At 40.2% G+C, this 15,412-nt stretch overlaps 1 long non-coding RNA gene across 2 annotated transcripts; it reads right to left on the bottom strand.

The window, feature by feature from the left end:
• Positions 1-1,075: 1,075 nt before the first annotated feature.
• Positions 1,076-8,344, bottom strand: LOC128313914 (uncharacterized). Of its 2 annotated transcripts, XR_008295031.1 has the most exons (4): positions 8,204-8,344; positions 4,842-4,911; positions 1,449-1,569; positions 1,076-1,349 (listed from the first exon to the last, which is right to left on the bottom strand). It is a non-coding gene; the product is annotated as an uncharacterized LOC128313914 (long non-coding RNA). The 2 variants fall into 2 exon arrangements; XR_008295017.1 differs by lacking the exon at positions 4,842-4,911 and having other exon boundaries at positions 8,204-8,338.
• Positions 8,345-15,412: the final 7,068 nt, after the last annotated feature.

Below are 15,412 nucleotides of genomic sequence, written 5' to 3'. Positions count from 1 at the left end.
AATGATAGGATATAGGGGTGACAAAGATGATCTTCTTGACCAAATTTGGTCAGGCTCCTCAGACTTTCATCTCAGCTAGGCTCCAACCATTGGGCTTATGTGTCTATCTGTGCATCACGAGTTTTAGCAAAAATCCTGCTAGATCCATTTAGTAAGATTACCCCTCAATATCTGGTCAAATTCTTTATCCCCTATCCTCAGTATCTAATCATCCTGGCCTGCTTTCAGCAAGAATCTTACCAGGTTGGTCTAGCCAGAATGCCTCCTCACCCCTGAGGTTTCCTCCTAGTGATTTTCCATCCTGACCTCTGCCCCCACCCTGCTCCTTGGCTATAAAGCCCCACTTGCCCATGCTGTACCCAGTACTGAGCTCAGTTCCATACTGAGTCTCTTTATCCCTATTGCAATAGTTTGGTGGGGGTGGGGGTGGGGGTTCAAATAAAATTTTATCTTCAGTGTTGAACGCGTGTCCAGTTCTGGTTCTCTTCCACAGGGGTTGAAGGATGTGACACCCGCCAGAGTTCTAGAAATGCATGGTTTGACCATGACAAAACAGGCCTCTATATGGACTAAGTACCATTTCTACCTAATTACCATTCAGCACAGTAACACTCACACATATTGTTATTAAACATGTGTCCAATTAACTTCGACAACAACCCTAAACTGGGCTGAGGTGTAAGCCCTCTTCATAGGTTTGCTTTCTCAGGTTGGTAATCCAATTGTAACCTAAAAAAACTCAGAGGATGTTGCTTTCAAGCTACAGTAAGTAAGCTGTGTTACTAGTGTCACGGTTCCCACGCAGGGCTGGAAGTGACTCATTTTCTCGTTAACTTGTGCTATATATACTTCAGAAAAATGAATCGGCATTTCTAAGAATACCTGATAGAAAAGAACACAAGTTTTTCTTTCTCTTCCTGTCATCTGAAACTCTTAAATCATAGACAGTGCAGTGTGTAAGAAGCTAAAATATACACTCCTCCTCAGAAGCAGCGAGAACCAGCAGGCTTCCCCACGTACTGGGATCAAATAGTCTCTGCAACCCTTAAGAAATTTTCTTTATAAATATATAACAGTAGTCAGACATCCTTCAGCATGCAAACCAACAAAGAACTATTAAATACCTAAAACAAACACAGCTCATTCCTTCTTTTCCCTAAGCTTGTTTTTTTGACCCTGTGTTGGATAGAAAACGTAGGCTGGATTACAATGAAGCACAGAACTACAAGTCTGTCACCCACAAAATATTTTATTTTCTCACCTCACACCTCTAGACACACCAGGGAAAGATGAAGAAGACCAGATGAAAGAGTGACCGTGTATTTTCCAAATCCATTCTTTTAAATAACCTGAGATGAATTAAAAGAGTCACCATGTTAAAATACAATTAATATCTACAAGCGTTCCCTATTTGGGAGTTGGAATTATGGAGGAATCAATGGTAAGACCTGTTGGAGCTGAGGTTGGTTGACTTCTGTCTTGAGTACCCCTGTGTTACTGGGAAGAAACTAGGTCTATTGACCATGTGAGAAGAGTATTACTTGCTTCAGCTTCTCAGAACTCTTCTTTCTAGAGGAGAAGCAAGAAACAGGAAGTAAGGAGGAAACATCAGAACAATAAAAATAGATTTTGCAAAATATATCGACTTAAGCCTAGTAACTTACCCAAAAGAAATACCTCCCCAATCACTGCAAGACTCTGTTAGAAGTTTGTTTCTTAAGCTGGATATATTTGACATGTAACATTGCATAAATTTAAGGTGTACATCCTGTTCCTTTGATACATGTAGATATTCTAATATGGTTGCCATCATAATGATATTTATCATATTGTATACTTGTATATTATTGTCTATTGCAATAAATTGTATGTTGAATGAAGTTTATTTTTAATATTGCAGGCAAGCTTGATGACTCAGCCCAAAGAAGATTAGAAGAATCCAAGGAGAAGGCCAGGGTGGGAGAAACACTAAGAGGAAAAACACTAGCTATGTAAAAGGGAGAGCCTAATAACCCAACATAAGAGGGAAGTGGGAGAAATACAAACACAAATTTTAAAAAGAAAAGAGAAGAAAAAGACAGACAAACTCAAACCAGTAATAGTCTAGGTCATCTGGTGTGGGGGAAACAACCCACCTATGTCAATAGCTTCTCAACTATGTCAGAGCAGAAGACAATCACTGACAGTTAATGATGACCCTAGATCTGCAGGATAGCAATACATGTTGCTAAAACAAAGGTTCTATGGTAATAAGTGCAAAAAATACTGAATTAAATTAAAATAGTGTCTTTACAACTTTTCATACCCCTTAGGATGCTAAAGCATGTGATGGTTTTCTTTCTTTTTTTAAAATTTTTTTTAATGTTTATTCATTTTTTGAGAGACAGAGAGAGACAGAGCATGAGCGGGAAAGGGGCAGAGAGAGGGAGACACAGAATCCAAAGCAGGCTCCAGACTCTGAGCTGTCAGCACAGAGCCCGACGCAGGGCTCAAACTCACGGACTATGAGATCATGACCTGAGTCTAAGTTGGACGCTCAACCGACTGAGCCACCAGACATCCCAGCATGTCATGGTTTTCTAAGAGAAAAATATGACATGCTGTGTTTCCTAAACTTTCTTTTCTTTTTTTTAAGTAGGCTTCATGCCCAATGCAGGACTCAAACCCATGACCCTGAGATCAAGACATGAGCTGAAACCAATAGTCAGACACTCAGCCTACTGAGGCACCCAGGTGACAAAACTTTTGTCTCGTTTATTTTTGTTTTAATAACACCTCACATGGGGTGCCTGGATGGCTCAGTCGGTTAAGCGTCCGACTTCAGCTCAGGTTATGATCTCACAGTCTGTGAGTTCCAGCCTCATGTCAAGCTTTGTGCTGACAGCTCAGAGCCTGGAGCCTGCTTTGGATTCTGTGTCTCCCACTCTCTCTGCCCTCCCCTGCTCATGGTCTGTCTGTCACAAAAACTAAATAAAAACATTAAAAATAAATTTTAAAAGAAAGAACACCTCACAGAATTAGATTAACTAGGAATCAACGCTGGGAAACACTGCACTAAATTTTCATGAAAAGATTACCTCCTATGTATCAGGAACAGGAATCATAAATTTTAAGATTTCCATTTGTATCAACAGAGCTCTCTATATACCAAATATTTGTCCTTTTTTTCCATTGTGTAAAGGTGCCACTGAGAAGGGACTGCCCAGCAAAAGGCTATATTTCTTTTCTTTTTAACATTTATTTATTTTTGAAAGAGAGAGAGAGAGACAGAGCATGAGTAGGGGAGGGGCAGAGGGAGAGGGAGATGCAAAATCTGAAGCAGTCTCCAGGCTCTGAGCTGTCAGCACAGAGCCTGACACAGGGCTCGAACTGTGAAATCATGACCTGAGCCAAAGTCGGACACTTAACTGACTGAACCACACAGATGCCCCCAAAAACTATATTTTGAACCCACTTTTGCAGTTAGATGCAGCCAGGTAATTAAACCCTTAGCTGAAGGAAAGTGCACACAAGTGATGTTCATCAACTTAAGATTCCCAGTCACAAGCCTTCATGTTTGGTACTCCTCTGCTACCTGACTGTTGACATTCAGGGTAATCTTGGAAAGCTAGCACTGAAGATGGCAGAGCTTCGTCAGAATAAGTACCTCCTGCTCCCAATACACACACACACACACACACACACACACACACACACACCACCTCCACTTGACCTACAACTGCACTGGATTATTATGAAGCATAAAATAAACTTCTGTTATATTAGGCCCTAAAATGGCTAAAGTAAAATGAGGTTGGGGGTGCCTGGGTGGCTCAGTTGGTTATGCATCCGACTTTGGCTCAGGTCATGATCTTGCGGTTGGTGAGTTTGAGCCCCGTGTCAGGCTCTGTGCTGACAGCTCAGAGCCTGGAGCCTGCTCCAGATTCTGTCTCTCTTTCCTTCTGCCCCTCCCTGGCTCATGCTCTGTCTCTGTCTCTCTCAAAAATAAATAAACATTAAAAAAAATTTTTTAATGAGTTTGATGTTTTAGATGGTATATTCCAATTAGAGCCATCCCTTGGGTGGGGCAACGGATGCAGCTGTCCTAGGCTCCATGGTGGTGCTGTATCTCACTCTTCTATTTTAGTACATTATTAAAATTCAATTTTAAAATTTCTGTCTTGAATAAAGATAACCCAAGGGGCCTATGAAAGATGCTGACAGTGTCTCCTTTCAAGTGCGATTGATTATCTTAGGAACCCACACTGACTGAGTTGCCCAAGGCTTTTCACCCTTTAGAAAGGCCCTGACTTTAGTTACTTAATAAACCCATCTCATTATCTGGGGGTGCCAGACAAATTAACTTTTCAGTAGATATGCCTATTAATTTTGTATTTGTGCGAATTCCTTGATCTCTGGGAATTCTGTTTGAGCAACACTTGATTCAACAAATGTTGATTGAACACCCACTATGCATCAAGCACTAGCAGCTAAGAGAGGTTTTGCTCCAGAGCAGCAATAATCAAACACTAAATAAGACAAGAGACTTGAAAGCCACTTTCCCAGGCTAAGCTAGGAAATGGGCCACATTCATCATTAGTGCTTTATCCTGCCCCATGTCTGTCTCTTTATTCCCAAAACTATAGCCATTCAAAACAGTGCCCAGAGCTCCAGATCAGTGGCTCTCCCAAACTAGCAGCATCAGCATCACCTGGGAACTTGTTAGAAATCAAAGTTCTCAGGCCTCACTCCAGGACTACTGAGTCAGAAGCTCTGGGTGTAGGGGTCCAGTAACCTGTGTTTGCCTAAGGCCTCCAGGTGATTCTATTGCATGCTAACATTTGAGAATCACTGCTCCATACTATCCACTCTCTCTTCCTTTCCTTGAAATGTAATCTTCTTTCTCCAGTTCCATCAGGACCCTCCTCTCTGCTAAGACCAACAAATGAATGCTTATGTTAATTGATGGCAATGGTTAAAATATTGGCCCTCTCTCAGTTAATAGGTATTTTGAAGTCCACACTTTTAACACATAGGTGAGAATTTCTGCCTGGCCCTGGTGTTGGAGATTCACCCTTGTCTCTCTGAAGTGAAAATACCAAGGCCATCATTCCTGTCTGTGGCTCACTTCTAGCACCTGACAAGGCCTGCATTCATACCAGACTCTAGGCCCCTTTGCATGGAAGGGTAAAGTTGCAGGCTGATGCTTCCCCACAGCTGCAGAGGTAAATCACCTGCACTTCAGGCGGAGGTAGCGTGAGGGAGCCCGAAGCTGTTTCCAACTGAGCCTACTTCTCACCAGGCAAAGAAGACACACTGTGTTATACAATAGCCATTGTCACCTAATGACCAGCAATGTTCAACTTTGAAGCAAGATAATAATATTAATAATAATAGTAAAAAATCTAAAATATGTAGTGAAAATATCTGAACGTCTGTCAAGAGCTTTCTGTGTGCCAAACGCTTTGCTAAATGCACTAAGTTACTCAGTTTACGACTTGGAATCCTTCCACTTTGACATATAAAACCTCCTCTCTTGCGTAGTATTCGGTGTGGATAATTCCAGCTGCCACAGGTAGATAAAATAAAGTAGTAGATGAGTAATACAGTAGAGTAAAGCTTAGAGCAAACTTCTCAGACTTGTGTCCCAGGGTACAACAGCCTAGGGTCTCCTAAATTTTGTAGGGCTTGAAGTTACATACAAATAGAGGCCTACCTACCATATGTCTAAATATTTTTAAGTAATAAATCAAACCAGCAGACTATTAAATAAAGTATCCTCCTACCTTTGCAAATATATGTTCATAACAACTTGGAAGGACAGGTTCAAATTTAAGATTCTTAGACTCCACAGCATTCTGCACTGGAACTTGATCATGGAGGATAAAATCAGTCCCATCGTCTCCCCTCTCTTTCCATTCTTGGCTCCAGACCACACAAGAAAGTCATCACATGTAGATACAGTAGTCCACACATCCAAACTTTGTCTCCAAGTCCCCGGAAATGACTGCCCCTTGGACATCCCTAGGCTTTGGTAAAAGAGGAGTCCACTCTCAGGAGGTCAAGCCAGAATAGAAGGGCATGCAGGCCCAGAGCATGATATATAGGGATGAACTGTGACTCTCGGTATAAATATCCCCATGGCCCTGTAGAAAGGGGCACAGCCAAAGGAGGGCCGTACTGGGGCCTCTAAAGCATAGATCCAGGACAGGGGCCTTTCTTGTCTCATCTGAGGAGAATCCTTCCCACACCTTCCCTCAGATACTCCGAGAAAAAAGAATCCTTATTCAAATAAGATTGAAAAACACTAAATATTACATATTCCTCTGGAAATTTAGAGTAAACATTGTATCATAGTAGACATCAGTGTCTTAGCTCAGGATGCCATAATAAAGCCCCATATACTAGGTGGCTTAAACAACAGTAAGTTATTTCTCAGAGTTCTGGAAGCTGAGAAGTCCAAGATCAAAGTATAGCTGATTCACTTCCCTTGTGAGAGCTCTCTTCCTGGCCCAGCAGACTGGCAGATAGCTGCCTCCTCACTGTGTCCACACAGGGTGGAAAGAAAGAGCTCTAGTAACCTTCCTTCCCTTATAGGGACACTAATCCCATCTGGTGTCCCCATGCTTATGATCTCATCTAAACCTAATTATCTCCCAAAGCTCTCACCTACAAATACCATTATATTGGGAGTTAGGGTTTCAGCATATGAATGGGGGCGGGGCACAAACATTCTGTAACACACAGGAAAGACCCTGGGAAGGTCTGATGCAAAGAAATGTGTGACTTTAACTCAGTTATTCATACGTATTTGTGAGGAAAAAAAATTACACCTTAGTGGAATGATTACTCCAAGGAAAGTCCTACTATTTGCCTTAAATCGCACACCACATTTGGTACCACACACCAAATACGTGGCCACAGTCTGTTTCACCAAGATGACACCTCACCTCAGTCTATGGCCTTATATCTGCATATGATAAATACCATCAATAAACCTCGTCTTTCATTTCAAACCTGTCCTCCTTTAAATTGTCGTAACAATTTGAATAATTCCTAGAGAAGCCAATCATATTTTATTCACATTTACCTGGAGTTACCCCACCTCAACAACCAGGCAGGTGATGTTGTGACTGAGCTCTAAATGCAATCAATAAGCAAGTGGTTAAGATTCCAGCTTCATCTCTAGAGTTCTAATGTATAATATGGTGACTACAGTTGATAAATACACTATTATACGCTTGAAATTTGCTGCAAGTAGATCTTGTGTGTTCCCACCACACACACACACAAAATGGTGACCATGTGAAGTGATGGGTATGTTGGTTAGCTTGATGGTGACAATCATTGCACAATGCACACATGTATCAAAACACCACACTGTACAACTTAAATACATGCAGTATTTATTTGCTAATTTTACCTCAACAAAGCTACAGGAAAAAATTTATTTTCTATTGAGCCCAATCATAATTAGATTATGATTTACATCATACATATTTTTAAAATATTTAATATTGCTTATCGTCATATAATTCTGCTTTCACCAGTCTCAGATCACTTCACAATCCTGTCTTATTTATCCTTCCTTTTTTTCCCAACAATAGGCCATTATCGAAAGCTATGAATACATGGCTGAATTGTGTGATAAACATTCTACACGGGGCTGTTTCCCAGTCTTGGGTTCCTAATGTGAACTTAAGCTTTATCATCTTGACTTGACTATGGTATATTCATAGTGTGAGAAATAATAGTCATTAAAAAAACCTGACTTCCTAGTCAATCAAAATAACTCAAGTTCACTTCTTTTTCCCTTAGCATCTTACTTTGCCTTTCTTTCAATCTGGGGAGAAGTTCAGCCCAATAGATGGATACTAAAGGAAAAATTCAGGAATGCAGGAATGAAAATTAGATAAAACCCATGTTTTCCTGCAGCCCAAAGCAACATCTTCACTTTTTTCCTCTTTCTCCCATCCTTTAAATTGTGGGCGGGGGGGGGGGGGGCGGGGGGGGTTGGTATTATGAAGATTTACTTAGCATTTATAAAATCCAGAAGAGGAAAAAAAGTGAAAATACAGCATAAGAGCCAAGTGTTTCATGTTGAAGAACAATCATAGTGCATGCTTATGTTTACTAGAAAAAACATAAAGGATTCCCAGCAGCCTAATCCTAAAAGTTAGTCACTATTAATTCCAACGGAAGCCATCCTCACAGCTGCCCTTACCCGTCAGCTGAAGGCTCCCAAGGGTTTCAGCCACACTGATGCTGTGGTGACAGCTGCAGCCGCTTGCTCATTTCAGCTGAAAAACATATTCCTATGTCAGCCTGTGCCACCAGATGATTCTGGCTCAGAGCATTAAGGTCACTGACACTGCCTTCTCAAAGCATGTTATCAATCCAACATGCTGCAGTAAGAGAAAGTTGAGATAAAGCTGTTGTCTAGGCTGGGAGCCACTCAGGTCTAGGAGGATGACAATTCCCTTGGTCATCACATTTTGAGTGCAGTCCTCAACTTTATGGCTAGAGAGTCAGTTCTGTTGGTATGTCTAGAGACAGTTTGACTCTAGGGTGCTGATTAACATTAACCAAATTTACAGAAGAATAACATATGAACTAGAGCATATAGTAGTTCTTCTCATTGAGAAATATAATCATCGAGAACACCAGAATTCCTATGACCACTGGTTAGTAAATTCTCTGTGTGGTATCTAAAAAACCAAATTCAAGTGAAAGAGTGTTCTGTTATCTGGAAACCAAAGCAGGAAAACAAAGAGAAAGACATAGAATAAAGACTTGGTACAAGTTTGATATTTGACCCCTGATATGAGATATGAGATTTTATTTCTTTTATTCCCATATATTCACATTCTCAAAGATAAAAGTCAGCATTTTGTTGTAGGCAGAATTCTAAGATGGTCCCCAAATTCCTACCCCCTGGTATACAGATCTAGTTATAATCCCCTTCCCTTGTGCATGGGCAAGAGCAGTGAATATGTTGGGCTATCACTACTGTGATAGGTTCCTAATCAGCCGACACTGAGTTAACTAAAAGAGATAATATCCTTGCATGCCTTTTAACAGAAGGTGAAATAGCAGATAAATATTCTCCTGCTGGCCTGAAAGAAAGCAAACAGCCATGGGGTTAGCCGTCTATGGAGAGGGCCGTGTAATACACCACTATTCCAACAAACATTCCTCCTATTTCATTTATGTGCATTCTTCCATGGAACTTGCACTCTATATGACATAAGAAAAATAAGAAGGCTTTCCTACACCACTGGAAAGAGAACTCCGAATACATGGCTATTCTGAAAATATATATTTTTTTGTTTTTTAAATGCTATATTTTATCATATTTCCTTCTCCAAACTGCTGGCTGCAAAGTTCTAGCCTGACTATAGGATTCTGTCTTTATAAATAAGCCTAGGGGTGCCTTAATATATTTATTAAAAAATATATATATATATATATTTTATAAATAAATAAGGCTTTATAAATAAGCCTAGGGTAGCTCAGTTGGTAGAGCGTCTGACTTTGGCTCAGGTCATGATCTCACAGTTTGTGAGTTTGAACCCTGCATCAGGCTCTGTGCTGACAGCTCGGAGCCTGGAGCCTGCTTCGGATTCTGTGTCTCCTTCTCTCTCTGCCCCTCCCCCACTCATGCTCTCTCTTTCTCTCTCTCTCTCTCTCTCCTTCAAAAATAAATAAAAACACTTTTTAAAATTTATAAATAAGCCTAGTTAAGACAGCACTCTGTAAAGGATGCTGCTACCTTTTGACAGGTGAGACCCATACAAAGATAAGCAGACGACTTGCTGATAATGAAAGCACAATGAGAATGAGACACAGTTCACTCTAAATACTTATATGTGTAAGCCTAGAGGAGATTCTGATATTGATTTCAAGTTTCCTCAGGGCTTGGCTGAAGGAGTGATTTTTAGTCCAGTTTGGATCCCTCTTGTTCCTTTTTTTTTTTTTTTTTTTGGAGAGAGAGAGTGCACAAACAGGGGAGAGGGGCAGAAGGAGATGGGAAATGGAGAGGGGGACTCCACGCCCAGCACAGAGCCCAACACAGGACTCCATCTCATAACCGTGAGAGCATGATCTGAGTCAAAATCAGGAGTCAGATGCTCAACTGACTGAGCCACCCCAGCACCATGATCCCTCTTGTTCTGCTCCCAGAGAAGCCCTGTGTGTGTGTCTCACTCCTGCCATCTTGCCCTGAGCCATGTGTTGCTTGCTAGAATGCCCACTTTTTATTTCAGAGATCGTGATGCTAAATTTGTTTGTTTGTTTGTTTGTTTGTTTGTTTTTGCTTATGAAACTGGCCAAGACTCCTCCTGTAAGTGCTGAATCTTTTCCAGTGGATTTCTGGGGATCTCTTACTTTTCTATCAATGTGCTTTACAAAATGCTGACTGCCTTTGTCCTTGTGTAGTAAAAATGGAAAACATTCTGCTTTTCTAGGGGCACTAAGGTGGCATAATCATCCCAGAGGAAGGACCAAATCCTACTTTCCTACTTCCTTCCATGTACAGAAACCCATGAGAAAGGAAACCACACCTAAGTCTTTGACCTTATTAAAGGGAAGACAGCAATAGTGCTTTGAGTTCCAGGACAGATGAGTTTGGCTGAGTAGCTTAATGAATTTCTCCCAGCTCTCTGATACAAGGCCCAGAGCTGAGTTTGGGGATGAGGACAAGAAAGAATAAAGTTACTTAGAATCATAGTGTGAGAGGGAAGCTGAGCTTTAGGGACAAAAGTTCAGCCAAGTGGAGAAAACTTGAGGCTTGTGGAGGACAGAGACACTAAAAAATATACTTGAGCAGGAATGACCCAAGGACTTCTAAGTTCAGGATTAACTGATACTGGTTTTAGGTTGTTTGCCATGAGGTAGTCTCTCTCACTGCCGTGGTTCAGTGGTTTTTCAGGGTGTGAAGGAATCTGGCAGTTCCTAATATGGTATAACATTGAAGAGGTGGACAACATGTGTAGAGAATGATAAGAGTAGTGATGAAATAGACACACATATCAATAGAACAGAATAGAGCCTAGAAATAAATCCATGCTTGTATGGTCAATTAAGCTACAGCAAAGGAGGCAAGAATATACAATGGGGAAAGCATCGTCCCTACAACAGATGGTGTTGGGAAAACTGGACAGCTACATGCAAAAAAAAAAAAATGAAACTGGACCATGCACAAAAATAAACTTAAAATGGATTAAAGTCTTAAATGTAAGACCTGAAAGCAAAACTCCTGGAAGAAATTATAGTCAATAAACTCTGACATCAGTCTTAGCAATATGTTTTAGATCTGCCTCCTCAGGCAAGGGTAACAAAAGCAAAAAATAAATGGGACTACATCAAACTAAAAAGCTTTTGCACAGAGAAGGAAGTCATCAACAAAACAGCAACCTACTGAATGGGAGAAAATATTTACAAACAATATGTCCAATAAAGGGTTAACATCCAAAATAATATAAAGAACCCATACAACTTAATATCAAGAAAATAATCTGATTAAAAAATGGACAGAGGATCTGAAAAAAATATTTTTCTAAAGACATGCAGATGGCCAACAGGACCATGAAAAATGCTCAATGTCATTAAATGTCAGCAAATCAAAACCCACAATGTGATATCACCTCACACCTGTCAGAATGGCTAATACCAAAAAGACAAAACATAACAAGTATTGACGAGAACGAGAAGAAAAGAGAACCCTCATGCACTGTTGGTAGCAATGTAAATTGGTGCAGAAAACAGCATGGAGTTTCCTCTAAAAATTAAAAATAGAACTACTATACAATCCAATAATTCTACTTCTAGATATTTACCTGAAGAAAATGAAAACAAAATTCAAAATAAAACATATACACTCCTATGTTGATTGCGGCATTATTTACAATAGCCAAGATATGGAAGTAACTTAAAGGTCTATCAATAGGTGAATGGATAGAGAAAAATGGTATATATACAATGGACTTTTACTCAGCCACTAAAGGAATGAAACCCTGCCATTTGTGACAACGTGAATGGACCGAGAGGGTATTATGATAAGTGAAATAAGTCAAACAGAGAATACAAATACTGTATAATTTCACTTTTATGTGGAATCTAAAAAACAAACAAAACAAAACAGAAACAGACTCACAGATACAGAGAATGAACTGATGGCTGCCAGAGGGGAAGAGGTAGGGAGATGGATAAAACAGGGGAAGAGGATTAAATGTACAATCTTCCAGTTACAAAATAAATAAGATGTAATCTTATGTAAGGTACAGCATAGGGAACATAGTTAATAATATTGTAACAACTTTGTATGGGGACAGATTTTGTACTGTATATAAATACCAAATCACGGTGTTGTACATCTGAAATGAATACAATATTGTATATCAGTTATTTTTCAGGTTTTTAAAAAATTTTTTTTAGCGTTTATTTATTTTTGAGACAGAGAGAGACAGAGCATGAATGGGGGAGGGTCAGAGAGAGAGGGAGACACAGAATCCAAAACAGGCTCCAGGCTCTGAGCAGTCAGCACAGAGCCTGACGCGGGGCTCGAACTCACGGACTGTGAGATCATGACCTGAGCCGAAGTCGGACGCTTAACCAACTGAGCCATCCAGGCACCCCTGGGTTTTTTTAAAGTGGTAAAAAAGAAGTCAGTTGAATGAGAAACTTTGATTCAGAAGTGACTTGAAGAAATGTAAACCCTTAAGAATCATGAGAGATATTTCAAGGCTGAAATATCCTTCCCCCCACCATAAGTAGGATAGGAGCTTGAACCATTTTAATTTAAAAATTGTAGTGGAACAGATGAGCCAATAACACTGAAGGACTTGAGAAATCACAGAGGTTTGACATCTGCTCAAAGAACCCCCCAAGTGGTTCTGCAGTGTCCTCTCTGCCCCTCATCTCGGCACCTTGAAGCTGCATGCTCCCTGAGGGAGCAACACCTACAATGTCCAGAGAAGGGACATTTCAAACTTCTTATAGGAGGAAGAACCATTGCTCTGTAAGAATCTGAGCTGGAAACAACATGCTGGTACAAGACAAGGATACCCTCACTCCCTGAACACTACCACTGGATGTCCTGCTGTCTGTAGATCAGAAGCAGCTCGTGTGCTCAGAATCCTTTGTTCGACTGCCACAGACCCATCAAATCATCATCCAACTTGGACACCATCGGATTGGTGAGAAGCCCCTCTAGGAGCAGTGGAGAGTGGGCCTATAACTTGGACCTGAAAGTCCACACAAGACATTTTAAAATTTCCCCATACTCTCATCTCAGATAATGGACAATGCCAACATGAATCTATTGCTCCCATCTGACCTGCTGGGTCATGCTCTGTCTTAACAGGGCCTGTTTTAACAGTACCCCCATACCATATTAGACTCCTCTTTCATAAGACTCTTATGATTGTATCTGAGCAGTGATCTTGCATGGTCCCAAAATAAAATCAATAAAATAAAATAGAATAAAATAAAATAAACCTCAGGTCCAGATAATCAAATCAAACCTCTCTCTGAATAATTGCAAACATGCACAGAGCAGACTCAACAATATACTTCATAAGGGCAGAGACTTTGGGCGTGTCTGGTTCACCGTTGGCTCCCAGGATCCAGCACAGTGCCTGGCAAATAACAGGCCCTCCGTGACTCAGTCTCTTTACTGTTTCTAAATGCCAGGATTCATTTGCGTGGTCTGGTCTCCAGTCTTCAAACACCGCACTTTAATCCATCCAGGCAGCTGGCCGCCTCTGTCTCCCTGAAGACTTCCAGGACAAGAGGCCATACAGCCTCCCCAGGCTGCTGAGTCACCTTCCTATCAGGAAATTGTTTCTGCCTTAGCTAAATAGGTAAGCAATTTTCTGTCTATTTCAGACAGAAAACCCAAGTTTAAAAAAAGATTAAGTGAACAGCTCAAGGTTATACGCAAACCCTGGTCCCGTCAGGAATAGAACCCAAGTGGTTCCTAACATTCAATCCTATAGTTTCAATCCTGTTCCTTTTGCAACAGAGCCTATCTTTATAATTTACAGATATTGTTCCCAAATTCCTCACTGGAAATTCTGCCTAAATATTGAGGGTAAAATGGCTTCATGTACCCAATAGAGAGAGAATATATATAAAAAGAAATTTTTCCCACGTGAGGAATGAATCACTGTAAAGAACATTTGTTCAGTTGTTTCATTGTAAGATGAGAGCATTCCTCCTGGCTGCCACAAGATCCAAATGCTCCATTTTGTTACTAAACAATCCTTTTAACACCAAGCCAAAAATAAGTCACAATGTTAATGCAAACATCTTGCAAGCCAAATAACAGAACTATGCCAAATTTATCAGAGTTAGAGGGAAATTGTGTTGGATCTGTCTGCCTCTGAGAAACTTTCTATTAGATCACAGTCAATAGGGTACCAGCATCTGCTGATGCCAAGTGAAAGACATGAGTAATAACAGACAGCTTTAGAAAATACATTTTTCTTCCATAGTTAGCAATACATGACTCACTAGAACTCTCTAGACACTATACGGCATGAATGACTCAAAATTCTACCAAGGACAGAGCACAATCAGTTCTCTCTTCCTACACTAGGATTTCTTGTCTCAATTATCACTGATTTGTCAGCTTACTTCAAAGGCAGAAATCTTGGTTCACTCTCCTTCCTTTTTTAAAAACAGTGGTACATATAAAAATAAATATTGAAGTGCTGCAGGAAGACAGAGACTAAACATTATAATGAATACTGAAAGCAAATTTCAACTGGCCTAACTCCCATCATTTGCCAGGCCACATTGGGAAATGACCATGGTTAATTTCCTTCTCAAATATTTACCAATGAGTAGAGATTATTGCAATATGAGAAATGCCTTATAGTTACAGACAATGACCTTCCCATCCAAATTTTCAGTAGCCAATATTAGTATCAAAGATATTTTGGAAAATAATTTAGTAGTCACTCTCTGTGGCACAGGTCTTGATTTCCCTCAAATAACTATTTTCTTCAGCTCTTTCCTTTCCATTCCATCCAACATTCCAACTCCAGATTGATTTTCCTAAAAGTTTTTTTTTCTCGTTATAACAATAGGTTAGCATAATGACAAAGACTACAGGTCTTGGAATTAGACCACTTGACTTGAAATTTTGGATTCATCCATTCATTTTTAACCTCTCTATGCCTCATTTTCTCATCTGTGACATGGAGTTCGTAAGATACTTGCATAACTTTTATTTTAACTTTGTGTTAAAAATGAGTATATAAGAAAATAGAGCATTCATGGCTAAGAGCATAGGCTCTAGAGTCAGACCTGGAGTCAAAAACCCTGACTCTGCCATTGAACTGTCTACAAATCATACTAGTTATCCAACACTGTGTAACAAATCACCCTAAAACTTTCTGGATTGTGCAAGAAATAATCATTTTTCATC

Source organism: Acinonyx jubatus, chromosome A1 (genome assembly GCF_027475565.1).
Source record: "Acinonyx jubatus isolate Ajub_Pintada_27869175 chromosome A1, VMU_Ajub_asm_v1.0, whole genome shotgun sequence".
Classification (NCBI taxonomy): domain Eukaryota; kingdom Metazoa; phylum Chordata; class Mammalia; order Carnivora; family Felidae; genus Acinonyx; species Acinonyx jubatus.
The sequence above is the reverse complement of the archived record's forward strand: the minus strand, read 5'-3'. Positions and strand labels throughout refer to the sequence as shown.